This window comes from Dryobates pubescens, chromosome 5 (assembly GCF_014839835.1).
Source record: "Dryobates pubescens isolate bDryPub1 chromosome 5, bDryPub1.pri, whole genome shotgun sequence".
Classification (NCBI taxonomy): domain Eukaryota; kingdom Metazoa; phylum Chordata; class Aves; order Piciformes; family Picidae; genus Dryobates; species Dryobates pubescens.
The window spans coordinates 11,588,230-11,614,965 of NC_071616.1; the positions used below are offsets into that span (position 1 = coordinate 11,588,230).

General features: G+C 44.2%; 1 protein-coding gene across 9 annotated transcripts in view; it reads right to left on the minus strand.

Moving 5' to 3' along the window:
• TMEM229B (transmembrane protein 229B) overlaps positions 1-23,658 on the minus strand; it is a 31,060-nt gene extending 7,402 nt beyond the window's left edge. The window contains exons 1-2 of one of the 9 annotated variants that reach the window (XM_054161603.1): positions 23,473-23,654; positions 12,114-12,284 (exon numbers count right to left, since the gene is read on the minus strand). The gene's annotated coding sequence lies outside the window, so the exon portion shown is untranslated. The other 8 variants (XM_054161607.1, XM_054161604.1, XM_054161601.1 and 5 more) reach the window with 8 other exon arrangements.
• Positions 23,659-26,736: the final 3,078 nt, after the last annotated feature.

A 26,736-nucleotide genomic window follows, 5' to 3' on the forward strand; every position in this document is an offset into this window, starting at 1 on the left:
ACTGAAGTGTGGAATAGTTCCAGCAGATCGATTACTCAAACCCTGCAATAAAGATAAAAGCATGCCACAGACAGATGTCTCCAAATACAGACTTGATGTCCTTACTGTTAGTGCTTTCAGGATGGATCCCAAACCCTGGGATTTTGGTAATTTCTGGATGTATTAAATCCCCTGGTTTTACTGTATCTCTCTCTGGACTTTACCTCCAGCAGGTAGCATGTTGTTGCCCTTCCTCCAAGTTCTACCTACACTTCCACGAGTTGCATGTAAGCAAGTACAGACCATTTTCAATCTGCATTTTCCCCTCATTTTTGTCTCTAGCTCCTTTCCCTTAGAAACTACATCATTCCCTTGCCACTCCTTGTTTCCTTCCCTGGTTTAATCAGTACCTGCTGGCAGCCTCTGATCCCTGCCTATCTTTCAAACCTGTTCCAAAGAGAATTGGGATACAGTAAAAAAGAATGACGGCAAAAGGGGATTAAAATAATCCAATTACCAGACTAAGCCAAAGGGATGGGGAAGTATAGCTCTTACCAGTAATGCCAGTGTGTGGGCTGCCCAGAAGGCACAGTTTCGCAATGGGAAGGAGAAAAGTAGGGTTTACTTGGAAGGGAATGTAAAGGGGGGTCTGGGAGGATTTTTCAAAGAACAAAGACAAAAATGTGAAGCTATTGTCAGTTTAAAGAATAATTTTCTGACTAATGTGATTCTATGAATAAGCAGCAGAAGTGCAAAAAGTCGAGACCTCCTATGCCCTGCCTCACGTACAGCATCGTTACTCAAAAACACTTTAGCTCACAGTGACCGTTCCAACCTGAGAACAAGTTAAGGCAGCAGCTCTTTACTTAGAGCAACCAAGAGGGATGCTTCCTGTGTTTCTGACAGAAATTAAGACCCCCTCAAGAGTACAGCAAGCAGCATGCTTGCAAGACAAATATGTGAAAGATGACAGAGTCCAAACTCAGATACAGTATTTCTAGATGCTGAATCTCCCTGGCATCTCTTTCAGGTAAAGTCACATCCTTCTCCAAGCCTGTTGCCAGAAGATTCCTGCACCTTACTTGGTGCCCTCTCCAGTTTGGGAAAGATTCACAGCATTTGGTGATACAAAAGTTCTCTAGCAAGCAAGTGTCTAGCAAGGGCCTAAATACCCTTGGATATTTAGCAGAGACTTTGAAGCCAAGATCCCACTGTAGGGATATACACATATATGACGGTACATGGATGTAGTTTCATGGTGTCCTTTTTATCTGCTTATTTGCATTCTCTTGCCTTCTACTTGAAGGGGATGGATTCTTTTTTTCCCTCCCCTATAATTGCTTTTTCTGATTTGTGTTGGTTTTGATGCTGAAAGACTATGACTGGATCCAGAATTCCTACCTGCAGCCTGCCAACCATTTATCACAGCTCTGCATGGCATGCTCAGTTCCAGCCTTCACATAGCCCCTCTGAAAGTAGATACATTTAATATTATGTTTGAATCCTTTCTCTGCATTCCCCTTTGTTGACTGCAGCATGTCCAAATGACCATGCTCTACTGAAAACTCTCCCCAGTGAAACCAACAGATCCATTGCTCCAATATTTTCAAAACTTGTCTGCATTTATTAGTCAACCAAAGTTTAAGACTTTAGGTTCCTTAAGGCAGAAAAGTCTAAACATATGTGCACAGGGATGCTTCTGAATGCCTCAAGTCCAGGAATTCATCTTTCATAGTGCAGGGTAACCCCGATCACAACACAGCTTCAGAGTGCTTTGCAGAGCTAGCACACTATGGCTGTGATACATACTGAGACCCTACTCACATTCATCTCTTTTCCCAGATCCAGGCTACACACTGAGCCTTCTGAAAAATTCTAAGCCATCTCTTGTGCGCAGCAGCTAACACGTATCTGCTTCAGGACTCACGGAAGTTAAATGCATCATGCTAATACCACCTACTTGCTGAACACTTGAAAAAGGAATTAAGCTTCCACCTTAGAAAAGAAAATCCTTAAGAACTGCTAACTCTAATCCTAAACTCAGCAAGGAGGTAAAAATACTATTCACCTTTTCACTCCTGTCAGCTGTCAGTCTGCACAGAAACATTTTCCACTCTCAGCTGCAGAAAGATGGCAGAGTGGCAAAAGGTCAGAACAGTAATAAAAGGAGACTTGAACTTGTGTCCACACACACAGCTGCTGCAGTAGAAGACAGAGCAATTTTCTTACTTGTTTTTTTAAATTGACTACCCTATCTAGAAGTGTGCAATTTACTCTAGTGTTGGGATACAGAAGAATGGGTGAGAAGAAGAGGAAGATAGTAGGATATGGACCAAAGACCGCTCTGGGATGAAATATAGTCTTGAGAGCACTGGAAGAAAAGTTAAGATTTTGACTCTTGACAGCTGTCATACAGCTAACAAAACCCCACACCAGAAAGGTGCCAAGGTAAGTCAGGACTGCTTCTCTACCAGTCTCTTCCCAGATGACTGTGCTTAGAAGGCTACACTAGTAACAGCTTCTCTTAATGCAAGACCTAACGTTCTGTGAAGACACAATTTTAGTAAAAGTAAATTTTACTCTTGCTCTGCAGGGCAGGAGTTCAGGATGCTTCTCTTTTTCAGCAGTCCTTGCTGTCTGAAGCCAAGCAGCTGCTACATGCAGGGGGGAAAAAGAGAAAACAATTGAATATAGCCAGACTGCACTGACCTGTCTTGCTCATACATAAAAGGGAAGGTAGCTATTTTAAGGCATCTCTCCACTAACCTGGCACTGTAGTGGTGCTTGGCTGTCATCTGACTAGCACCCCAACAGAATGATCAGTGGCAGAAACAGGCTTTTGTGTATTGTCTCTTACAGTCTTAGCCCTGGGCTAGCAGCACATGTGACTAGCTGAATACTCCAAAGAGACTGTTTGTCCCAAGTGGTAACACTGTAGATAAAATTGAACGTCCTGCCTTTAAAAAGGAGAAGTTTAAGACAACTGAATTCCTTGCATCTTGTGTCAGTATACTTCAGAATAAAACATATACTCCCTTAATATTCCTACCAGAAGGAGTGGCCAGGTAAATTAAGGGACCATAACTCTGTGCAAACAAGCATAGAAAAGACGGCTTCAAAGACCACATCATATTATGTCATCTCCCTGCTGCTGCAAATAAAAGATTTAGAAACTAGAATCCTAGTTATTCTGGTTTTCAGGCTTCAAAATGAAAGCCATAGAATTGGTTTGGTCCTGAAGAGCCATGTCTACACGTTTTTGGAACATCTCCAGTGACAGTGACTCCATCACCGCCCTGGGCAGCCTGATCATTCTTTTTCACTAAATAAACTTTTCCTAATATCCAATCTGAACCTCTCTGGCATCATTTGAGGTCATTTCCTCCTCATTCCTCATCACTTGATACTAGGGAGAAGAAACCAACATCCACCTCACTCCAGCTTACTTTCATGTAGTTGCAAAGAGCAATGAGGTCTCAGCCTCCTCTTCTCCAGGCTAAACAATCCAGTCCCTCAGCCACTCCTCATAAGACTTGTTCTCAAGAACAGATCCTTCACCAGCTTTATTGCCCTTCTCTGGACATGCTCCAGCAGCAAAATGTCCTTCTTGAAGTGAGTGGCACAAAACTGAACACAGTATTTGAGATGTGGCCTCACCAGTACCAAGTACAGGAGGACAATCACTCCAGTTGACCCTAGATTCTTCTACTTGCCTCTGGAAGCTGCTCTTCCCAGAACAGATAACTCATGTTGATGCACAACAAAGAAATTTCATGTTCTCACTGTTAAAAGCTTCTCTTTAATTTACAAAATACAAATGTCTTTCTGACAGTACCTTTTACCAACTCTCAATTTCCCTTACAAAAGTGTGAGGGTCATACAGGAGCCTCAGGGACACAAGTGCACAGGAGATGCTGGTGGCCCAGTGGCTCTGTCCAACTGGGGTTATGATGTTCACAACCTTCTGCCACCGCTGGGCTCTACAAGCAAAATGTTCATGCCAGAGAGAATTATCTACTGCAGACCCACATTATGTTTTCAGTAACTGTGATCTTACTACTTTGGTCAGATCAGAGACAGAAACCTGATACTAAACTTCAAACAGCTTCAAGCCCAAAGATAGCCTTAATCTGAAACTTATTGCACCCCTCTGTAGTATCAGTTGACCCAGCAAAACATTATTATCTCTCCTTACAAAACCATATTGCACTCAAAACATTACAGGTGTGGTTGGACACAGCTCTGAGCAACCTGATCTAGTTGAAGATGTCCCTGTAGGGGGGTTGTCTTAGATGACCTTTAAAGGTTCCTTCCAAACCAAAACATTTTATGATCTTTGAAGAGAAGGGAATACTGAGCTGAACATACTTCACTTAGTTCCCAGAAGAGGCTTAGTTTTTCAGTCTTACGGCAGCCTACTAACCAAATCTTATGAAAGGTGGGATACTCACAACTGAAGCACTGGAAGTGATGCTACCTACCAGGGTATGTGCTACAGAGACATTTACACTAGACAGGAACATGTAAGAGGAAGTGGTTAAGACCATGACTTTCCATACATGAAGTTCAGTTTATTCTTAACACCTCCTGCACCTCTTTCTGTCAAGTACGAAGCCTCCACTGACTTCTGCCAACTTGTCAGAGGAAGCTTAATGCACTCTGCACCTGGTCAGAAGGACTCAGTTTCCTCATGCAGCCTAACAAGCACAACATGAATAGAAAACACCCATGGCTGCAGCAGAGAGGCTGCCATCCTGGAGTCTCATGCAGCAGCAGAGGCCTTTGAAATGGAAGGGCAATTCAGCTAGCTTCTTTCCATTGAACTGCAACCTACAGCTTTACCCAGCTACCATGTAATTGTCCTTTCGTATTTACACAGAAAGGCTTTGGCCAGGGATGACAAGAACGTCCTGCCACAGAGCTCTCAAACAGGGCAGGGCTTTCCCAGGGTCACACAACTTTTTGCCAGGGACTTTCTGCCCAACTCTTCATGTATGGTGCTTTTATTTTGCCACTTCATAAGGATAAAAGTTTAAAGGTACACTCCAAACCACTGTGTGTTATTTCAGCAGGCACAGTTGTTAGTTAAGCAGTGAGGAGCTGATCCCTCCTTTGTGTAGCCACTGAGCTCCCATGGACCAAAACACCTCTGACAGCAACTTGTTCTTTTGAGATTTGGCCCCCAGTAATCTGCCTTACACTATTACTGCAACATGACACCATGCTAACAAATGATTTGCATTCGACACAGTTTTACTAGTGTGTGAATTTCGTATAAACATGTCCCAAACACACACAGGGAGGCCCACATTTGTTCATGAATTTCAGACCCTTGAAGGTACCATCACAGTGAGGGAATTGTGAGAACAAGAGGGAATGGCCTCAAGCTGCCACTGGGGAGGTTTAGACTGGACATTAGGAAAGCTTTTTTGAGGGCAAGAGTGGTCAGGCATTGGAATGTGCTGCCCAGGGAGGTGGTGGAGTCCCCAAGCCTGGCTGTGTTTCCAGGTGGTTTGGTCGTGGTGCATGGGGCTATGGTTTAGGGGTGAGCCTTGTAGAGTAGGGCTCTGGGTTGGCCTTGGTGATCCTGAGGGTCTTTTCCAACCTGAATGTTTCTGTGATTCTGTGATCATTACAAGCTTTGTCTGTGCAGGCTCCCATTTGTAATTACTAGATCCTGCAAGGGTAGTTCAGGATGGACACACCCAAGAGACAAAAGTGGAGTTTTGAGCATTTCTAATGCTGCTGTTTCTGCATCTTTTCAGTACCTACTTAAAAAGTGCTCAAAGCAATCAGATTTATCCACCCCAGTGAAATACCTGAGGTTACGTAGGGTAACTTCAGGTCTTAGCAAGCAAGAATTTTTCTTTATCTGGTATTCCTTCTGGGACAGAATAGGTACCTCATGCCTCTGGACAAAGAGCCAGAGGAACAAAGATGCCAGTTCTCATCTGTGTGTTATGAACTGTCTTCTGAGAGACTAAAAAGGAATTCGTCGGGTTTAAGTAAAATGCTTTGATACTGCACGCACCGGCCACCAAGGGAAAGAAAGAGAACAACCAACCACCAAAATCACAACACTCTCCCCAACCACCAAAAAACCAACAACACAACCCTCTCCAAACTCTACATTCTTTTAAAATAATCTTTAAAATCTGCTCAACAAACAAGAGCATCAGGCGACCCACAGCAAATGGAACCAGAGAGGCACCATATGTTATCTTGTGCCTGCTTATGTAAAACACTTTACGAGCTGTCATTTTCATGCCTGAATCATGCATATACTATTGGCAGCTCTGGAAGCAGGCATTCTGGTCAGCCTGTCCATTCCTTTCTAGAGGTATGCAAACCTGCAGCAGCCGAGGACTTCTATGACAATCACTAGGTAATTAAGCAATACACTGTTGGGAGGATGAGTAGGAATTCAAGTTTTTATCTCCCACCATGAGTAAAACAACCCAAATATGCTTCCATTATATAACTAGTTCTGATACATGCCACAAAAAATGTGTCACATTACACACGGGCTAAACAGCACTATTTCCACCACCTTACACAACACTTCAGAGCAATGTCAAGGGCTTCAAAATAGATACCCTGACATTTTTCATGTGTGCTCCTTGTGCACAGGCTTGTACTAACCTAGAACCTTGATGTACACTGCAGCTAACCCACTTGCTTTGCTGTATCTCCACTGTCTGTTCCCACAGCTTAAAAGATACACAAATTTAACTTTCAAACAAATGCACCTGAGCCAGGACAGTCATGCCTGTGTGGAGCACAGATATAAATTGTTCTAACAGTGCACACCTGTTCCTGGAAAAAAGCCTGCAGGTTGATTTTTGCCATCTCATGCTGATAGTAGTTTTCTTGGGCATTTCATAGAATCAACAAGGTTGGAAAAGACCTCAGACATCATCAAGTCCAACCTATGACCTAACACCTCATGACTAACTAAACCATGGCTTCAAGTATCACAGTATCACCAAGGTTGGAAGAGACCTCAAAGATCATCAAGTCCAACCTGTCGCTACAGACCTCATGACTAGACCATGGCACCAAGTGCCACGTCCAATCCCCTCTTGAACACCTCCAGGGACGGTGACTCCACCATCTCCCTGGGCAGCACATTCCAATGGTGAATGACTCTCTCGGTGAAGAACTTTCTCCTCACCTCGAGCCTAAACCTCCCCTGGTGCAGCTTGAGACTGTGTCCTCTCATTCTGGTTTCTTACACCTAACTCACTCTCCAGTCACCTGCACTTAGATAACTTCAATAGCACAATACAACATAGGAAGTTTTGCACTGCATCCACAAGATTGAAAGATCTTCTTCTCCAACTGGATCTCTGACAATCAGCATGTAAGCATAAGGAGCACCTTCTGAGGCCTGAAGAGGCCCCCCCATTCAGCAGCCTTCCTTCACCATCTTCTCTATTAGAGCTATAGTGTATAAAGAATTCCAAACTAAGAGCAGACTCAAGAATTAAACTGAACATCAGAGGATGCTGCCAAAAAAGTGAAGCTCTTCTGCAGAGCTGCACAAAGGCTCAGTATTCAAAATATGGTTGATGCTGGAGATCTATCCCAACACCTCTCATCCTGGGAGTACTAAAACCAAAGCTCTCTCAGAGCAATTCTAAAAGGCATTGATTTTTACAACAAAGGATGAAAAAAAGAAAGAAACAAGTAGCAGCCAGGACTCAGAAAAGTAAAAAGACCTTCCTGGTGGATACATGGATGATGTTGAGCTGCTCTGCTCAACTCATGCAAGCCTTGCAGTGAGTTATGCTGGCCCTAAGAGAGCTACAAGGGGCCAAATAGTGCAGCACACTAACACAGGACTGACAAAACCTGTGTCTGAATTACTATGTTTGACATGACCTTGGACAAGTCACTCCATCTCTTGTGCCTCTGGCTGCCATCTGGCTAATTAGCCTATATTATTGGGTGTGAGGGCTGCATTTTACTATAGATTAATTTGGCAGATAGCACAATTGGTTACAGATACAGCCAAAAACCATCAAGCAAAACTGTAATACAGAGAATGAAAGCAACTAGTCACTTGCAGAAGCACCAAATTCACATGGAGCCAAAAGGCTGCACAACAAGGCAGCTCTCAGCACCAATCTCAATTGCTCAGTCACGTGTCACATGGATTCCTAAGTTTACCCAAAGCATTTCTTTCAGGGATCTTTCTTTCAAAGTGCATCTGTAACAGCATATTCAGTAAGCATCTGTATAGCATTTAAGAGTGAGTAAAGAAAACATTACTGCAGTAGAGACTCTCATTAGCAACCTAATTAGCCTTCTGAAAATAACCAGCATTCCTTTCTATAAAAGGAACAAATGACCCATTACATCAGACAAGCAAAACAAATGCCGAAGGTAAGGGAGGTTTGTTGAGGGAGAAGGCAAAAAGCATCAAACAGCAATGAGTGAAAAGGAAGACAAGGCACAAATGCCTATGACTCACAAAGACTGGACTATGAAAGTGGGTGTGCAGGACTGGTATATGTCTAACTGTCTGATGTGTGCATCCAGGCAGCACTCACACTTGAGCTTTTTCCTTTCTCTATCTCTAGAGCCCACTGATAATCCCCCAGCAGAAATGCTGAAAAATTCCACACTCCATCTTATTTTGAAAGCCAGATTTACAGCTCTCAAATTCAACCAACCATTCAGTCACAAACAGCTCCCTCCATATGGAAAAATCCTTGAAAGGACCTGTTTTGACTATTAAAACACTCTGAAAATGCCCACTGAAGTAATCCAAGACTTAGTTTCTGTGGCCTACAGTAAAAAGTGAGGCAATGGCTATGAATAGCATGAAGTGCACTTATTAAAGTTTCAAAAGGTGGTGTTCTCATCAGTCAGCATGCCCTGAAAGAGTTAGGCACACATTTCTTGATCAGTGCATGCTTGAAATCCGTGTGGGTGAGCAGAGAAAGTCACAAGCATCAGTGTTGTGGGATGTGTGTGCATGTAGATATGAGAGAAAGCAAAGTATACAGGTCAGCATGTTACTGCCTGGTGGAGGAAGAACTGTGGTATCAAGACAGCTGGATGCAGTTTCAGGACAGGACAACAAATAAAGAAGCCACCATGACAGAGATGAGCTTCCCAGCATCCACATATTCAGGCAATATAGCAAACGTAACAAATCATGAATGTACAGTTGCATTTCAGCCATCTCCATGTTTGATGTGTATTTACATTTCCCTGGCAGGAAAGCTGACTACTCAAGGACTTCAAGTGTGATTGCAGAGAGGGTGAAGCTCAGCCGTACAAAAGCTTCCACAGCTACATCACCATGGAAACCACAAATCCATCGCCGGCTCTGTTTGTCTACTTCTTTCAATGATTAAAACAAAAATCCAAAGTAAAGGATTCTTCCAGTTTGTCCTCTTAGTTCTGTCAAGACAACAGGGGAGCAAACACATTTTACCTGCTTCAAGACCAACTCTTTCAATTCTTTTTTCCTTACAAACCCTCTTTGTGAAACCTATCCCACCTCTCAATCCACCTGGGCAATCTTCCTCCAAGGAGGCTTTTACCACTTCTTTCAATGAGGACTCTTCAAACACAGTCCAGGATTTTATCTTAGCCTCCACACCTTCCATCACCTTCTGGACTAGGACATCTCCAAAGGCAGATCACTCTAGGGCAAATCCAGCTAGCTGGCATAATGAAAAGCTGAAAACTGTTCTGGACACAAGCTAGTGTCTTGTTTTACAAGCTCTTTAAGAACATTTGAAGTGCCTTAAAAGAGGGGTAGGACACACTACAAGACAACTGTAAATGCAAGGCTTAAACTCCTGCTTTAAGAAATCCATCATTTTTGCAGCAGTTGCTAGTTACAGATAGCTTTTCCCACACTACAAATCAGAATATTTCACAGCAAAAGCCTAACAACCAAGAGCAACTCTAGAAGACACAGAAGGAAAATAGGAAAAGTTTAGTCTCTGCAGCTCCTCAGTGCCTCTCAACTTCAGATGCCAACTAGCAACTGTTACATAAGACAAATGATGACTTTTAAGCAAGTTGAGAAAAAAAATACACATTTCACAGACGCTCCCAGAAAGCCATTTAAGTAAGTTCCTCTCCACTAATGCACTCAGCGTGGAGAGAAAAGCCCTACCTGTGCTTAGGGAACTTTTAGCATGACACTTTGTTCTTAGCTCTGTCTTGCTGAGAAGCCAAACTGTCACACTAAGTTCTCTTACCAAAGAAAAGTAAAAATCTGCACAAAAGTTGCAGCCTCCCCACCTCCTTGTTTGCAAAATGGGCCAGAGCAGTCAGTGCTTCCATCTCACTCCGAACTCATCTCACCTTATGGCCAGTTCCAGGCTGGCATTACCTGACACATCCCAGCTTTGCCAGTGTTATAGGAGTTCCTCCTAACAGCCACAGGATGATCAAAGATTACTTCTGTGTTCTGAAGGATGTCACAACAACATACAAGCCATTTCATGAAGGACAAGCTGGTGCTCATAGTCTTCAGGGTTGTGTCCTAACGGCTTTGGAAGCAGATCTGTCTGCATCTCCAGCAGACAGCATCTTGAACGGCCCAAGTGGATGGAACACACAGGAGGCATTGGAGGAATGAATAATTCATTGTCTTGTTCTGCTGCCAATGGATCTATGTTTTCTTGTGCCTGTATGGCACTCAGTTTTTATTTCAACAGTAATAGGAGATGTCTGTGCTTCTTTTGATGGTTCTTGAGGGCAGGCAATAAGCAGCATATGCTCTACTCACAGCAATAGTACCACACACCAGTGCACCTGCCAGGCACAGCTTTCTTCAGAAGTGCTCATGGTTGCATCACTGACAAAGTGGCTGGACATTCCAAGGCTCAGCCCATCACCACCAGCCTTCTGCTGACACTAGCTTCGCCATTAACTTTGCAGCACTGGTCAGTACTGCTCAGTAAATGACACTTATTGATCAACTGAAGCTCTGTATGCAGCTACACAATGGGCCACAAGATCACTGTTGGAACTCAGGTCAGCATCCATCCCTGCTTATCCAAACTTGTAAGTCTATTTCTTTCCTTCAGCAGTTGATGGATCTGCTCCCCAGTCTCAGAGAGCAACAGGGGTCTATCACAGGAAGAATACCTACAGGAGTGGGACAACAGAATATCCAGCATAGGATCTTCAGGGCACTACCACTAAGAGAGGATAATGAGACCCCTGAGACAGGACAAGCTGAGGAAGGAAGGTGCTACATTAATCTGAATTCCTGATACATAGCACCTACATACTCAAAATGAGTTCCCAGTTGAGGTACTCTGCCTGACCTATCCATGAAACCTCAGTCACAACAAGAAAAACAATACTGTAGCCTGAACTGCTGCAAACTGTATCAGAGCACCCATGCTTAACCTCCTGTTAGGGCACCATATTGCACACTGCAGATAAACAAAGTGCTTTGAGAATGCTGCAGGTTCTGGAGATCATTGGTCTGGTCCTAGCAATGTCCAGTCCATCTACTAGCATCAATATAAAATTTTGCCCTGCAATATAAATTACCCTTCTGATTTGACAGCATTTTACATCCACTCTGTACAAGTGTAACAGACTGCCATACATACAAGAGAGTGGCAAGACAAGCCTACAAAGATTAGTAGAGTGATTCACACTGGTGAATCAGGTGCAGAGACTGCACTGCTTGTTAGGGCCAGGAATAGATTCCTCATCATCCAACTCCCACCTGTGATCTTACTTACCACTGGAGAGAGCAATCCTCTGCTCTTCACCTACTGCTCTGGTTTAGCTCAGAGATAATGCTCCACTGTCCTGATTGTTTTAGCTAAGGCTATTCAAGTGTAAGGTTTTAAAGAGACAATATCACCAGCCTAAGTTAGAAATACAAATTACAAGCAAGCAGATTGATGTGACTCAAAGCAGACAGAAATCAAGGGTGATGTGTGCAAACAGTCATCTTACACTTGCAGAAAGAGTCCTGCAGTTTGAACCTAGGGAAATAACTTGCCATCTTGACCATCCTTTATGTATTCTATGTACTTGAATTTCAAAGGTCCCACCTACAACATAGCTCTGTACTCACACAACCGCTCTGGTTTTCCAGTCTGAGTGCACTCCCACCAGTTTTACCCTCCAGCCCTTACCTTTGCCAAGAAGGAATTCCTGGAGTTCTCCCACTTTTTGGTCAGCTCCTGGTTCACAGCATCCGCAGGTCAAGGAGGTTGCCTCCAGCAAGTCTCAGCTGTTTCAGATGCCAGTTGTTTTCAGACCAGGTGTGTGTGCCCAAGAGCTAATACACCAACCAGACAGCCTTCCTAAACCAAAGAAGTACAGTTTGATGTTAATGAAACAGTGCAAGAGAAGCTTTAAACACTAAAAGACCTGTGCATATGGATAGCTGCAGTACATTGAGCCCTGCAAGACCTGACTTCTTCAGAGCCCCAGGCAGGCACCTGAACTTGCTCCTTGCCCAGGGTGGTTCCCTGGCAGCTGCCTCTCCTCTGGTGAGGCTGAGCCTTTCAGCTCTCCACTGTCCTTATGGATCCCTGCCACAGCAAACACACAGAACAAGTTCACTGGAGCCAGTGACCAAAGGTTTCGCACTGCTACCATCTCAGCCAAGGTTTCAGTTAACCCTTGAAGTGTCCACCAGAAAGTGCGTTATCTCTGTTTTCCTGGCCAGTACCCCAGCTATTGGGGGTACTGCTGCCTCCTCTTCACCTTCATCGCCCTTCTCCTAACACTGACTCCTTATCTCTTATAGCTGCTCTCCTCTTCCCATCTGCAATCACCACACTTTTCTTCTCCCTTCTCTGAGCCAGAGCATGACCTTTGTGTAAGCAGGCCTTTGTCACTGCCACCTACCCTCCACTCTAGCCCATTCCTGGGGGCACTGGCACTGCCTCTTGCCCCCACTCCAGTGACCCATCGCCTTTCACCTCCATTCTGGGCTTGGGCAGCACAGCTACATGACCCAACCAAGCAGAGTCCATGAGCTGGAGCTGTACTTCTGCTTCTTTTGGAGCACTGACATTCAGGATGCCAGGCTCCCTATTTTCACAGAAGCCACGACTGAAGGTGCCAGCTCCAACGCTCAAGTATGTAACATCGTACTGATGTCAGCCTCACAGCTCTGACACTCCAAGGTCTTGCCTATACAGAGATAGCATTTTTCTGGATTAGTTGCATGCGAAGAAGTTAGAATGAGGACATTTGTGTCAGACTGTAACAAATGGGATCTTCATGTTATCCTAATGAATCTGAGTTTTTGAGCACCTAAGTCCCAACAAGAATTCAAAAGAAACATTTTCCCTAAAATAAAGTATTTTTTAAAATCCACAAAACTACCAAACCAACCAACCAACCAAACAACCCCACAACACTACACTATTTTTGTTTAGGTGACACTGAAGTACCAAAACACTCCAATCAAAAATGAAGATTAAATAACTAACCCTCCTCCAACAAAATCTTCTCTCCAAGATTAACAGTGCAATAAAGAGCAAAAAACTACCAAATAAATCAAGGTAGCATGGGTACTATAGAGATACATTTAGCACTTTCTGCCTATGCACCGAGGATTGCATCTATTCTGAAGTCTCACTTATGAGAAATAGTTGCTCTTTTAACAGCTAGGTATTTGTAGATCAGCTTTGGAAAGAACTTGTTTGTTAGCTAGCTCTGCTCTTCTCCCAGGCAACCAATACCAGAACAAGAGGACACAGTCTCAGGCTGCGCCAGGGGAGGTTTAGGCTGGAGGTTAGGAGGAAGTTTTACAGAGAGAGAGTGATTGCCCATTGGAATGGGCTGCCCGAGGAGGTGGTGGAGTCACCATCACTGGAGGTGTTCAGGAAGAGACTTGATAGGGTGCTAGGTTGCATGGTTTAGTTGGTTGGGTGGTGTTGGATGACGGGTTGGACACAATGATCTTGAAGGTCTCTTCCAACCTGGTTTATTCTATTCTATTCTAAAAGTGATGCTCCTAAAGATTATTTGCTTGTATTCTACTTCCATTATACACATTTTGTCACAGCTGAATATAGCTTTGTATTGAACTACTTATCAGACACATGCAAAGAAAAGTGTTTCCCCAGAATCACAAAGATACTGAGTACGCTTTTTACATGGTAAGAGCTATTTGTCTATAATCCAAATTGTAAGAGAGTGTGGAACAAAATCATACAACAGGACAAGCAAAAAAAAAGCCCCAACAAACAACATCAAAAAACTCTGCAGCACACTCCTAAATCCTTCAATGCAGAAACACTGGCTTCAAGCCCACCTAACACCACAGGCCCTCCATTGGCACTAGCACTAAGGTCACCCATGGGGCTTCACCAGAAGACAGACCAAGGAGCTCATCAGTCATGTGAATTCTTCCTCCATGCTATCCCAATGCAGTTCTCAGCTGCATTACCTCTTAGAGTTGGCTCACTGGCCACCATCCAGCAGAAAGAAATTCCTTTTCCACAAGAAGCTTCATTTCTATGAACTCGAGGTGCTGGAGAAACCACACCCCTTCAGTTACACATGTAATTTAAATTTGAAAGAAAATAATCATTTAATAAACTCTTAATTAGGAAAGACTATGTTTGAACACACATGAGCAGAGGTAGAGCTGAAGATAAAAGTTCAACCTTAAAGCTCACATAATTACTACAACACTTAAACTCTCCAGAAAAGGAGATTTGTTTTTCCTTTTGCAAACAAATTAATTTTCTGTGTTCAAATACTAATGATTAAAAATGTGCAATGTTTGTAGTAGAAAGCAAAGCAAAACAAAACACAACCCAACCAACTGAAAAACAGCAACAGTGGTGTGACCACTCAATTGCATAGTAGTTACAATGTGAAATCCACTACTAGGCCAGCCTCAGGCTTCCCAAAACAGCACTTGCCCATGCTCTGACCGTTCCTCTAACGTAGACACCAACATTCATATTGTCAGCAGGCTGAGGACTGTACGTTAGCATTACTTAGAAGAAGTACTCATCCAATCAGAATACAGAGAACAAGCAAACAAAAAGGAAACCAAATTCCCGACTGGGAAGTGGTTACTTGTGTGTTCCTCCTTCTGTTCTCGTAATTTCCAGAGCAGTCAAAAACCAAAACCTGAAGTCCACGCAGCTATCCAATGATCAATAGTCCAACAGACAAACCAAGTCACAGCACTGCTCCATGTCTTAGCTGGCATTCTCCTGGGAAGTACCAAATTTGGAAATAGCAAACATCTGTCTTCTCAGAAACTCGCCCTGCTCTGACAGGACTTATACGGAGAGTGATGCAGACCACTTTTGACTGAAGTCCCAGCATGCCTTTTGATGGGGACTCTTGAACATGCACACAGACCAGGTGGCATCTGAACATCTCTGAACCTAGACTAGTAGACAGAACACAAAACATGGTAGGTTTGGCTGAGTTTCCTTCCCAAACAGATTGCATTACCTCGGAGAGATACATAGGAAACACACTGCTACACAGTCCTCACCTCCCGAAAAGGAAATGCCTCTCTTCTGAAACAACAACAACAAAGTAATTGTTAAAACAACTCTGTAAAAGCAACAACTTTCAGTAACTTGGAAATCAAGTGATTTCCAAGGTTAGGTGCATCCTTTCCCAGATACCTCCAGGTAGGTCCCCTAAGTCTACAAAAAGCCCCAGCAAAGCCTTGAGAAGCACATTAGACCTCCAGTTTCAGATTTCTTTTAAAACCACTGCCATCCAATAGCCGAAAAGGCTTGGGCAGATGCCCACAGCCACAGTATCTGCAAATGCTTCTGTGGCTCTTTATCAACAGAGGCAGAAATGTGTTTGTTTAGAATAACTGCCAAGAGTCTGTATTTTTTTGTTGTTATCCCACAATCTGTCTTCTAAAAAAACTTCAAATGAAAAGGGTTTCAAACAAACACAATCAAATTCCTTCATACTGATAGATCTGTCTTATATTATTAGACTCTCACTTACTTTTTCCTCTGTGTACACTTATCCCTGCTTAAGTTCTTTCCATTCTGTTTCTGCTAAGGCAATGAAAATGAACCAGCTGGGTTTGTATTCAGGTTTTCATGTGTTACCACAGTTTTCAACACTTCTGGGCTAATGGGTCATTGGGAGTGTTTTAAGACTTCTCCTGGCTTGCCACATATCCCTGCCATGTATCTTTTAACACAAATCTCTCACTCATTGTCTTATTTTTCGTAGTCCCATGGATAAGCTAGAAATTACTTTCCATAAGGTGCTGAACCACCAAAGACCTACAGACCCTCGAGAGGGAATGGTTATTTATTTAAATACACTGACAAACATATGCTTCATTATCTTTAATAGCTCATCCAGTATTTTTTTTCTGTTGATTTCAGGTCCTGTGAACACTTTTATCTAAAACTGAGGTCAGATCTGACCTCACAGTATGGCAGGTTAAGCAGGTGAATTAAAAGGAGCAACTCTTACAGAAGTCCACCTACACTTGCTTTATGAAGAAGTACAGAACACATGTTACATCATGAAAGCAAACTCATTGGCTTTTTGGTAAATGAAGGCAGGGTACTGTTGCTTAGCAACTTATCTGATTACCATTCTTTCATTTATCACATGCACACTTAGATATGTTGTATAATAATGTCTCACTTTTATGCTGCCTAACCCTATAGGGGGGGGAAAGGACGGGGGGTGGGTGCGGAGGAAAAAGCTACCAAAATTAACAACTTTAGTCTCTTCTCTGGCAGAAGAGAAAGTACAAGACAGCAGCTCAAAAACAGGTTGAAACATTAGTATTCCTGAATTCTATTCCTGTTTTTTTTCCTGGCTTGCTCAATGTGCTTATACAAGCATTTTATTTTATCTACTTGCCTGCAAAAATGACACTAATAACACCAATCTCACAGAGACACACTGAAAATTCATTAAGAGAGATCCTCAGATGAAAGATGCCATGGAAGTGCTGCTGTTAGCACTAACAGCTTTTTAGTACTCCAAACATTGCAAAGACCTAGTCCAGAGTGTAGCAAATTTTAATCATTGTCATGACATTTTCCAGTCATCATTTCTCAAAACAAGGATTTCGAATCAAGAAAACCATGTTTCTTCCATCAGAATGACACACTTTTCTATGTCTGATACACAGTTGGGAGAAGAAAAAGAAAACAAAATACCTACTCTCACCACCCCCCACACACGGCAGCACACTGAAAGTTGAGACTGGAGTACTAAACATTATGGCAGCTCTGGGAGCTCATACCATGAAAATCAGAGTTGAATCTGAACATGTGCATACATGACATTTTTAGAAATCAGCAGGTACTCTACTTACTGATCTGATCTTTGAAAAACTAATTACAGTCTTAGATAGTCTAGATAATCTACAAAAGAATTAAGCATTTAAGTTTCCTGTATGACAAGCAATAATACCAAATAGTACAACCACCAAACTGAGGCATTGTTTCCAACAGGATATAATTATCTAACAGGAGGACTTTGATTTCAAGATGTTGACTTTTTGCACATTCACATAATGTATCATAGTAAACCACCTACTTTGTATACACACCTGAGTCTTCCACTGCACAGAACAGCAACAGCTTAGCTGCCCAGGGCACTCCCAACACCACACTACCCTCCTTCAGCTGAAGCGACTGAAGTTGTTTTGGAAACTCAGTCTCTCATCTTCATAGTAAAGTATTGAGCAGCAAAGGAAAATCAAAAGCAACAACAGCCAAGCTCTATATTGCTAAGTAATCACTATATTACCTTCACAGTTGCTCCCCTCTTCCTAGAAGACACTCAAGTATTTCCATAAACTGTGCCCTACATCCTGCAGTTCTTGTACAACTCCACTTCCAATTGAAAGCTTATTGCAAGACCTGCCTCAGAAAGGACTGCTGGATCAAAACGCAACAAATCACATGGCATCTATCATGCCGCTAGGGGAAACTATATACACATCTTGAAAGCACCAGAAATCACAAGAAGAAATAACTCTTCTTCCTCTAGAACTTACTGGAAGCATCCTTACCATAAACCTCTGCTGACACAAAACTCAAAAATACATGGTGTGAGGTATCCCATGGGTTAAGCAAGCCCAGCTTTGCTAAGCTGGTCACCAAGGAGAAGAGAGAACACTATCAGCAGGCACTCTCTGCTGCAAGCAGCAAGGAGACAGCCTAGCTAGAGCTCTGCACAGACACAGCCCCAGCCCGTATTTCTCAGCCCAGATTAGGCTGGTGGAGTCAAATGAGCTTGATCATCTTCTGTGCATGTATTCTGAGTTACAAAAATGAAAACAAATTCCGCACCCCTAGAAGACATTTAGCAGTACACACAGCACCGTGACACAACTACCCTAAAGAGAGAACTTCCTCCTTCAGAAGTACTTCATCATCTCCTTCACGCTTCCAGCAGAGTCAAGGGCAACAGGACAAAAAACATGCTGCACTTTGAATCCTTCATATAGACCAGCTTCAATATATGGTGCACCTGAAATCAAAGATCCAGCAAGGAAGGAGTCAAACAGCAGCTTCTCCACTCTATGCTATCAACACTTCTCTAAGGACTAATACTTGGCTCTTATGCAATGAAAGGAAGACAGCATTTGTGGTAGGGAAGATTCCCTCAGTCATTTAATCCAGCTTTGACAGAAGCCTGTGAGGGCGGGGGAGTTTTCAAACAAGGTTGTGGTGAACTCCTGTGCACTGACACTAATAAAAATCCCAAACGAAAGACAAGGTAACGTAAAACAGTGCTCTCCTCTATGCAGTGATTAGACATCTCTGAACTAGTAACTGACAGGCATTCTCATTTAGATGTAACTACAAACATACTTCTACAGCAGTGCAGCTTTTATTTAGCCTCTAAGAACACATTAAAGAGGAGTATGCACCTGCAAATACACATCTTTTACACTCTTTTTAGCCAGGTGCATAAGTTCTGGCTAGGCATTATTGGCTCTATCATTAACAACCAGGAATGCAGCACACTGACTAACCAGAAAGAGTGTGTTGTTCCCAGTTGGCATGGATGTTGGTATCTGTTTCTACAGAGCCAAAGCCTTTGCCCACTTTGGCAGTCTTTCAGGACTCTTTCTTGTTGCCTGCACAACCACCTTACCTAGGAGCTTGGAAGCCATCTGGATACTCCTGCCTGACATACTGCCACAGACGTGTGAAAAGCAGACCAGTTTATTTCTGATGTACAAGACAAAGCAGCACTCCACTCCCCCACCCAGTCTGTACTAAGCCTGCTGAGCCAAGAGCAAGCAAGTCAGGCAACAAAGCCACCAGAGAATCCCCAAAATACATATAGGAAGCAAATCTAAGAAGTAAAAAGTGATAATTTACAAACTCACACCAAGCAAGCTACAAGCAGATAATACCTTTTAAGTGGGAAAACATTAGCTATCTAGATAATCAATCTTCTTTCAGAAAAAGTAAGGACAAATGCTTCACCTTCCACAAAAGGAAAATTTTATTTTGAACGAGAACTCCCACCTGTATTGTTCTACTTCATGCCTTTCACTTCAGATCCAACTCAGGAGTGCCTCTGTTGGATACTGCTTCATTTGAAGCTAGACAGGATCACACAGGACAGAAGGGACCACATTTAAGTTTGCTCAGGTCCATTTCCCCATCTGCAAGACTTGGCTCTGGCATCTGAAAGCTTACCTCCATAGGCAACTGCCTATGGAGGTGGGCAGTGCTTCCCACACAAGGAGGGTGAGGAGTAACAACAGGTTCTTCCAGCCTCCTGCTGGCAAATAATTTCTCTAAGTAATTGACCCATTTTCTACAGAATAATTAGTCCTAGGGAATGAAGCACTGTCACCCTTTAATTAGTCATGCTGTTACCTGTCTTCTCTTACCATGTAATAGCAGGCTGCTTGAGACTGAAAAAAAAAGAAAAAACAGAAACAAAACAACACCACAGCCTGATGTAATTTCCCTAGGTATGGCATTTATTACATGCAATTCAAAACCAATGAATCCTAAGGTAAGACTGGCAACAATAAAATTTCCCCTTACTTTATGATTTCACCATCAGAACAAGTAGGTCTCTTTCATGCCACTACCCTTTAGGCCTCCTCAAGATACCAAGCTTTTCATTTTTTAGTAACTTTTTCAGGATACTTCATCTTCCACAAGGAAAAAAAAATTCTTTCTTCTGTCAGAAAGTTTAAGAACAGAAAGGACTCCAGTCAAACCTCCTGCATATCACAGGTTATTAAAATTTCATGCAGTTTCTTGCCACAGAGCTCAACAACCTGGATAAGGACAGAAGTCCTTTAGTCTAAAAAGATGAGATTTGCATACCATGAACAAAACACACGAAATCAGGCCACAGACAATGTAGCAACTCCAAAACTGGTAAAGGACTGCTCAAACGAGTCTCACACAGATGGCCCTTAGTGACTGATCCCATGCTGCAGAGAAAAGAGGAAACCTACAAAGCCTGGCCTCAGACTCTATGTGATTCTGAAGATACAAACAAGACTTACCATCAAAGCACACAGTGACAGTAAAAAGATGTTTGGTTTTCCCCTGGGAAGAGTGCAGAGTTTCCTCTCCTTCTCCTCCACTGCCCCTAGACCTCCTCCTTCCTGGCATGCTCAGTCCCCTATTGTGGCTCATTTCTAATGCTTCAGAGGAAGGCAAAAACTAAATTCATCTAATTACATCAAGAGAGGAAATACCCTTCCTGGACACAATGTAGTGACTGTCAGCAGCCCTGAAGCACTCAAGATGAGTGCAGTCATCGTCTTAAGCAAATGGACAGGTATTGCAAGCACATTTAGGACACTGCAAAACTCCAGAGCTCTTGACTGTGGACGTTAAATAGATCCACAAATCACAAAGCCAAAAGGATCCCTACACCTTCACTCCTTAGAACTTCTCCAAGATGCTGAATTAAAAGATTGTAAAAAGATACCTCCATTTAAAGACTGTCAAGTCCACCACCTTAAAGGAAAAACTCTTCCAGTCTTACACTCAAAGTCAGGAACACGCTTCTGCCTTCAAGGTTAAATTTGCCTTTCACTGCTCAGCACCACATCATGCTATGACATTGTCAGCGAATCCAAAGTCTCTACTATCAGGTATCATTTCCATATGCATGCTCAGATCTGGATAGACATGGATTCCTCTGAACCCACATGTCAATAAGCTATCCACAACTCTTGTTTTAGCCCACCTTGATAACTTCTATAAACCTGATGTAGGACTGGCTGCAAGAACACCAAATTCTGAACTCTCCCAATAAAACAGCTCATTTTCCACCTCCACCGCTACTCTGCTGCCACAGACTTAGCAAGGAGATGTTACACAGTCACAAGCAATACGACCTCAACACCTGCTTCCCCCTCTATTCACCTTCCACCAGACTATCACTATGGTATGCTTGTAAGCAGAGGATCTCAAAATGTTTCATGGACATTGAAAAAGCCGCTTGTTACACTGTTGATGACCTTTAACAAGCTGCTAGTTAAACAAAATGGATTTGGAGCTAACTCTTGGGTTTCAATTCGACTTCCAACTGTGAAATGCCACCTTTCTGTACCTTAGTCTCCCCTCTTCAAAGAGGGTTACAGACACACAAAGCTCCACAGAAAGAAAGTATCTATTTTCAAATTAAATGAACGATCTTAATTTATCCACAGTTGCAAGCTGTTGTCACCACACAGAGAAAAACCTGACATGCCTGCAAGGAAGAGGTCTTACTTTCTCACTGGGACTAGGTGCTGGGATTCAGAAAGGACATTCAGAATGTGCCTTGGGCATCGGATTGTATTATGGACTTCATGGTTTTCCCTTTACAGACTACAGGGTTTTCCTCAATGCTGGCTAAAAGTGGATGGAGGCATTAACAATTCCATGTCTGCAAGTTTTCCTTTTCTGTTTTCTAATAATTTTATGGTAGTTGGTTTTTCCTGGTTGGTTTGGGTTTCAGTTTGCTTAGTTGGTTGGGTTTTCTTCTTTCCCAAGACTTCACATTCACCACTAAACCATAGCTAGCCCCATCTCTGACTGATGCTGTACATATATTAAACGCATTTGCCTTCCTGGACAACACAGAACAAGAGCTCTTTGGGCAATCCATTTTCCTTGCAAATCCTCAATGCACAGAGCTCTGTCAGTCACAGAGCTGTAAGCACTTTGCCTCCAAAAAAATTCAGCCCCTGCAGGGACTGCTTTCCCCCTCTGAATTAAAAGAGAGAAACTGGACAAACCTGTCAAATAAATGATGTCAGAGAATAATACAAAATATTGTATGTGACAGAGTTTTACTGCTTCTGTTACATAATTAGCAATCTTAAGTTTGTATCTGCCTGGTAGTTTTGGGGCAGCAATGCCAAATGTGATCTACAAAGTCCCAGTGTAATGCTCAGGCAAGAAGAGAGGGATGGGCCAGCCTCCCAGCATCCTTGCTCCTAAGCATCCTAGAGACAATATTCAAAACCCTAGTGCAAAGAACGGGGGACAGAAGGAGTAAGATTTTCCATTTCACCAAAAATCAGCTATTGTGAATATTTTCCATACCAAAAATGGAATAAGAGCAAATATCTTGAGAGTAATTTAAAAAAAAAAAAATTAAAAAAAAAATTCTCATTTTCAGCTGATGATAATATCCAGGTCCCTGACCTCCAGGCTTTATACATACCAGTATACATACAAGGTTGCAGAAAAGTCACTGAGAGGACCACAGCCAACTCCCAACCCCCAATTCTATTCTGCAAGCGTTGGGCTGCTTCAGATTTATCTTTGCTTTCCTTAAATAAAATTTTACTGGAATCGACACAAGAAGATGTTTCAAAATATTTAATTTTGCCAGAAAAGTGTCCTTTTTCGGCGACAAGCAGCTCAAATTTCAAGAACTCTTCCACTCCGCTCCCCTGGAACACCCGCGCACCTCCCTGAGTTGGGCCAGCGGCTCCCGAGCAAAGCCGCTGAGACAGCCCCCGCGCCTCCGCCCCGGCGCTCGCCCCGAGGGGCTGCGCGGGGCAGCGAGGCCCAGCCGGCGGGGGTGACGCGGGCGGCGCTCCGGGGGACGCCGCTCTCAGGCCGCGCCGGGCGGCTGTGCTCCCCGGGAGAGGGCGACAACCCGCGCCCGGGCCACGGGCCCCGCCGGCCCTCCCCGGGGCCCCCCACGGGGCCCGCCGGCGGGCGGGGAAGCTGGCGCTCCGCCGCCCGGGCACCGCCGCCCGCCTTTGTCTCGCTCAGGCCGCTGTCCGCCCGGCTTCCCCGCGCGGCGGGAAGCGCTGCCGCGGCCAAGCGCCGGCACGGCCCTCCAGCCGCCCGAATGAGAAAACCCACGGCGCCGGGAGACCGCCCCCGCCTTTCCGCCCCGGGCAGCGCATCTGCCGCCGCCGCTCGGCTAAGAAGCCGCCGCGGGCGCCGTGCACCTACCGGCGAGGCGGCCGTGGGTGCGGCGGCAGCAGGCCGAGGGCAGGTGCCCGTGCCGCGGCTTTCCCTGCCAGCCCCCTCTCTGCCCTCTCGGCCGCGTCGCGGCTCATCGCCTCACCGGTGTCCATGGGTGCCCTGCGGCCGGCGGCTGCGGGAGGTGAAGTGTGCCAGTGACACTCGCCCGTAGTATGGATGCGGTTGCAATCTGCACATGCTCGCTTCCGACAGCCGGCCTGCCCCGCCACCTTCCCTTAACTCTTTCCCTACTGTCCCGCACTGCCTCCCCAACAATGGGGCAGCGGCGCTCAGCCCCCACTAGCTTCACCGGGGGGCGCCGGCTTCACGCCCTCCCGCGGAGGTGCAGCCGGTTTGCTCCGTCCGCAGCCGGGAGAGCCCGTCCCCCTGCTTTTCCCCCCGAGGCCTGCCGGGACCAGCGCGGGTGAGAAAGCCTAAACCCAGTGAGGGGGAAGCTCATGGTGGCAGACATGCCGCCTCTAGACAGCCGGGCCATGTCGGTGTGGATCGGTGTGTGCTCAGGTGCACAGTGGGAACGCTCCACTCAAAAAGCTACTCCAAAACTTGGAGTGCCTGCACTGCCTGGGATCACCATGTGGCAATGCTTCTTGGCTGGCGAGTCCCACGATTCTTTACATTTGCTCTTCTGAAGAAATCCATAACGAAAACAAATACATGCACCCCGGCATCTAAGGGACATAACCCCCTTGTGCCTGCTGTTGAATTTGGACGCTGCCAGGACGTCCCTGCAGTGCAGGAAATCAAACACCACTATCAAAGGAAATATTTGTCTGCAGCACCACTCTTAAAATAGTGAAACGTAATTTCCTGCAGAAGTGTTTTTCCACCCTGAAAGAACTCTTCAGATTGAGAAAATTGCCTGGGGAAGAGCAGTAAGAATATAAATTTAAAGTATAGGTAGTAAAATGAATTTAAAGTTGTTTCTACGGTAAGCCTCTATCAGCATAAGAACACTGGGGGAAAGGGGAAAAAAAAAAGAGAGATAAAAAACCAGCCACCTTTTGCTGCGATTCATAATTGGGAGATTGCAACCCTGAAGCAGAGTTCATGAGCAAACAAATGACCCCTCTGTACTGCTGCTGCCTTCCCTCTGAAACATGGAAGTAGCAGCCGGTCTCTGCAGTGAGGATTAGCTAGCTAATGCTTCTGAAGTGCCTTACAGTTTGCTGACAGAAGTGAGGGAGATTTTTAGGTTTGTTCCTTCACAGCAGGAGAAATCAAAGTTTTGTGGGGTCAAATGGTAAACTCAAATGACTCAGACTCACATATGGCAATTGATCCTAAGCCCAAAGACCAGTGTTTAAGCAACACCCCACCTTTCTTCATTAGCCCAACTGACTCTGGGCTCTTTGGTCTTCCCAGGCCACTGATGCAGGTCACATTTTCTTTCTCACAGACACCTGGTTTCCTGATCTCTCCTGCTTTCTGTAGTACCACAAATGATGAGCTAACGTTTTTAGCAGAATAATGATGTTTTTGTGACCTCTGTTTAATGACTCAGCATTCCTGCTATCAATAATAAATGGTCCCAGTGATGAGGTAACATTGGGTCTGTGCAAGCCCTGAGGCAATTATAATCGAAGGATTCTCAAGATGTCTGGCTGCAATGACTCTCTCAAAGGCAGGCATCTCTCAAGAGACAGCTTCTTCAGCCCTGAAGCTGCAGGACCAGCAGAGGCTGCACACTCAAAAAATGCCATGGCTTTGCATAGTCCCTCTCAGTCTTTGCCTGGGGAGGGCTCTGTGTACAAACCACTGTTGCTGCTCTGAGGATGCCACAATGCAGCAAACCTGCCTGTCAGTGAGTCACCTGACTGCACAACCTCACTGTGAGAGTATCAGAAAGATGGAGCATTTTAAAGGGGAAATAGAGAATAATGCTCAGCCAGTTCTATCTCAGCAACCAATCTGTGCAAGCTAGGACAGTGCTGCCTGGGCTGGTGACCTCAAGCTGGGTGAGAAAAACATGAAATATTTTATATGTACTTCAACAGAGCTGAGATGAAAAATATTAAGATAGATATGGCCTCTTTGATGTTCTAAGAAGCACCTCTAAAATACTACATACGATTAGGCAGCTGCAGAGGACAGCAGCCTGATTTACTGTGAAACAGCATCCTTTAGAAAGCACTGAGGACCGTGCTAGAGTCATAGTTGAGAGAGTGTGAGAGAGATCATTTCACAGTATGAGACAGCATGAACATTTCACAGCTTGAGAGGAGAGAATGCCTTACAAGGAGAAGAGGAAAGGTCAAAGAGAAAGGAAGAAGAAAACTAAGAGATACCCACCTACGAGAAGGAGAAATCAACAGCCAGACATGGGCCAGAAAAAAATGAGTCTCACATGTAAGGAATACATAATTTGTATTCTCTTGTGTAGTTACAGCAAGCAGAGAGAGGAAGGAGGAAGTGAGAAAGAAGAGGGCTCCCAGACTGAGAAGTGAGGAAGAAGGAGGCAGGCAAGGGTGAAGGGAATGAAGGTAAACACTGTACTGTGCTGAGAGGACAGGCAGGAGGGAAAAATGTCAGCAAGCAGCTGGTAGTGGTGCTGTACACCTGAGAACTTATTCATCTCTCCCCAGCTGCATTAGTTGGTCCAGAAAAGCTGTTATTTTTTTCTGTCTAGCCTTGTTTCTTTCAGCCTGAGCTAGTAATGGAAGAGGATAGAAAGAAATGGAGTTGAGATTATAATACAGTGAAGATAAAAGCAGGATGAACCTCAGGGATGAAGAAGAGGATTTCTAGAACTGCCCTTTTATCAGGCATTCATCAGGAGGCTTGAGCTCAGGCGTAGTGCCAGGAGGAAGCACCCTCCTGTGCAGAGCATCCAGGTATGTACACAGGCAGCTGGCTCCAAGGTGAAAAGAGTTTGCAGCAACCTAAGTATGCTCTAAGCCCCTCTGCAGCTGCTTGTAAACAGGCAAAGGAGATGCAGGTGATCCTGTTAATGATCTCATAATCCTATCGTGCCTGAGTTGCCTTTATCTGCAATAATGCAGATAATGTATAACACCTGATCTAGTTCCTCTCTACGCGCGCCCAAATCCATGTCAGATGTCTCTGCACCTTCCCATCTGACTCTGGAAGGATTTATTTCAGTGCCACATTGCACCTGAATGGAAACATTTTGGAAGGCAACATAATCATATTTGCTTGCTACTATATTCTTGTAGCTGGGCACACTATAAAATGCAGTGCAGCAATACCCAAGCTGGTTCCTTACTCATCCACTCTGTGTCTGGCAGAACTTAGTCCCTCACCATAATCTGTGTTTTAGTTGTGGTGCAATTGGTACCCTGAAAAAAATAGTGATTTCTTTCTTCAGAAACTCTTTAATGTGGTCATT